The sequence below is a fragment of the Schistocerca gregaria genome, chromosome 3, assembly GCF_023897955.1.
Source record: "Schistocerca gregaria isolate iqSchGreg1 chromosome 3, iqSchGreg1.2, whole genome shotgun sequence".
Classification (NCBI taxonomy): domain Eukaryota; kingdom Metazoa; phylum Arthropoda; class Insecta; order Orthoptera; family Acrididae; genus Schistocerca; species Schistocerca gregaria.
This window is the reverse complement of record NC_064922.1, coordinates 657,288,806-657,291,564: the sequence shown is the minus strand read 5'-3', so window position 1 is coordinate 657,291,564 and position 2,759 is coordinate 657,288,806. Positions and strand designations below refer to the sequence as shown.

Here is a 2,759-nt window from a genome sequence, read left to right as displayed (position 1 = left end):
GTATTTATATGCTTGCTGCAGAAGATGGCCACGCAAACAAACTTGTTAATATTACAGTTGTTTCCCCAAAAGACGATGAAGATGCTCCACATGAGTAATTCTCCTTATTATTCTTGTGGTTCCACAGTTTTTTTCTGCGACTTTCTTTATTATGTAGCATGGCATGCAGAAGTTTTCACTATACACACTGACTGTACTGCACGATAAACACTTTTCCTCGTTATTTTTACACTTTTTTCCGGACTTCACACACTCGCGAGCCTCACTCGGCGCCATATTTATAGTTAGGTTGGGTCTCGTCTCAAATCTTCTTAATCTATTTTTGTATTCTGGGAGCCTCACGTTGTAAAGCTTCATACATCTATATTAACTTTGTAGTTATCGGCACACACTAATTGTATTTACCGGCAATGTTTATAAAAACACTGGAGATGACAGAAGGCTGCAGCGATGCTAGCGCTCCACGTGGTAACATGTCACATTGCAGTGTACAGAAGACAAGCGGGTAGCGACGTGTTTGAGCAAATCTACAGTGAGGTCCTAGATTTGATCAAATTCTTGACGATATTTGACAAAGTTCCCTAGTACACCATCAAATTTCTTTGCAAAGTTATCGGACAAAGAAATTTGATAGTGTAATACCGGCCAAAGTTAAAACCCGACTGTTCTTTCAAAGAAAAATCTCGACAGTTAACCAATGAGAATAGATTTCATTAACCATTGGAAATGTTCGGCCTGACTGGACTGGTACTTCTGCCGTTCTCCAATTTAAAGAGTCGTAGATTCAGTACTCCACTATTCTTGTTTGTTCGGCAAGTGGGGAAACTTTGTGGCGTGCCTCTCCTGATCACAATAATGCCTGGTTCTCTATGACATTTAATATGTGCTAATGTTGTGTGGAATTCATTAAATCCGTGAATATGAGGTAGATGTCCTGTGAAAATTAGCTTCTGCGACGAGGGAAACCTGTAAACAACGAAATGTAAATTTATATCCCCAACAGAAACAAGGGGTCACTGGAAGCATCCGATTTTCATCCGTCTACCTTGGCCCGTGACGTAAGGGTGTAATTGTATCTTTTGTAGAACATCCTGAAACTTCTTAAGTGTGTGGACGACTGTCTTTTGTAGATTATATTCTCATTCACATATTCTGAGATTTAACGTAAGGGAATTTTATAATACCTGGCGCACAGTTCCAGCTTTTGTCAGACAAAACTAACAGTATCTGTGGAGGTGTGCAGGTATTATCACATCTACGATGTACATGCTTTAAAAATGCCAATAGCTTAAAAGTTTGTGACATCAGGTACTTTATTATATATACCTATGAATCATGAATCAGTTATCAGCATATCAGTAATTGCCTATCTTTTGTTTCTGTTTACAGTGTCAGATTCTAATAATTTGTTATTGGTTGCCCATTTAGATAGCAGACTAAGATGTAACAGTTATCACATGTTGGTGGAAGAATAAGTTGATACGTTGGCAATAAATGCAGTCCTTTTTATTTTCTACTGAATGGGAAGTATCACTTGGCAGCAGATTCAGATGTGTCATATGGTGTATACCAGTGCGAGAGTGCATGCAATTGTAGGTTGTCAGCACTTTGCCACTGTACTTGGTTGATCCCATGTGGCTGTACTGAAAAGTTCATTAAACATAGTTTTTTGTCAGCTGAAATGGTAACCTTGCTAACCATATGTCACATATTGTGCTAAAAGTGTGAAACTGCTGACACAGTTTTACAGTGGCTAAAAATCCTATGATACAAATATTGCTTTAGAAGGAACAGTGAACTTCTACCATATGCCATAAGCTTGATATTTAGTATTGTTATATTATTATTTTGAAAGTAACCACATACTTCAGTGATAGCCCTTATAGCGTGCAGTGTAGGGTTTTTCTTATTGTTCTTGTGTTGTAATATGTCTGAGTTGTGGAAACAAACTTTAAACTGGTGGCAATTTATGCATGCACAATTTATCTCATTCTGTAGTTGTAATTGAAAAAGAAATACAAATTTAATCCAGAACTTGATCTTGTGATTCTCACAAATTTTCTCCCATAGGAAAAAGCACAGACTATCATGAAGTTTTGTGTAGAAATTAACGTAGCCTTCACCTCACAAATGTGTGAGAAAGCTTTAAGTTTTTTGTGTTCACTAAAAACAATTACAGGTAAGTGTATTGTTCAAATTTTGTAGTAGATTAATGAAATTCCTTGTAATGTAACGGGTTATGAATAATGCGAGCTGGAAATAGTCTCAGTTGACAGTAGTATTAGAATTAATGACGAGTTTCAGAAAGTTATCCTAATATACACCAAAGTCCATAAACAGTAGCTTGTACATATTATGCTTGTTAGTCTGTTTTATGATCAGACAGGCCATCATATGCTACTGGTTGCAAAACACCTCTGAAATTTTGTGGCTTGGCAATCACAGAGTAAATGGAATTACCCAAAGTAATGGTATGGCTATTCTAGTTGCATGTGAAAGACCAGCCTATGCAAACATGTACAAGGAGGCCTTCACATGAGAAAGCAGAATATGGCTCCAGAGATTGAAAGTATTCAAATAGTAAGCAGTTTGTTCGGTGAGTGAGTCTGCCATTTGGAAGCTACAGAAGTGTAGAAGGTCAACATAGGGACATAGTTCAGTTATGTTGTACATGAGAAATTAGTTACACAACACGTGTCAAATCACAAGATGCTGCAAGTAATTAAGGTGATTCACTCTATGCAGAGCACAGAAAATGA

The 2,759-nt window shown here is 37.3% G+C and overlaps 1 long non-coding RNA gene across 1 annotated transcript; it reads left to right on the top strand.

Annotated features, from left to right (window-relative positions):
* The first annotated feature begins 354 nt into the window (after nt 1-354).
* On the top strand, nt 355-1,512 carry LOC126354360 (uncharacterized). The gene is made up of 2 exons (XR_007565306.1): nt 355-1,308; nt 1,429-1,512. It is a non-coding gene; the product is annotated as an uncharacterized LOC126354360 (long non-coding RNA).
* Nucleotides 1,513-2,759: the final 1,247 nt, after the last annotated feature.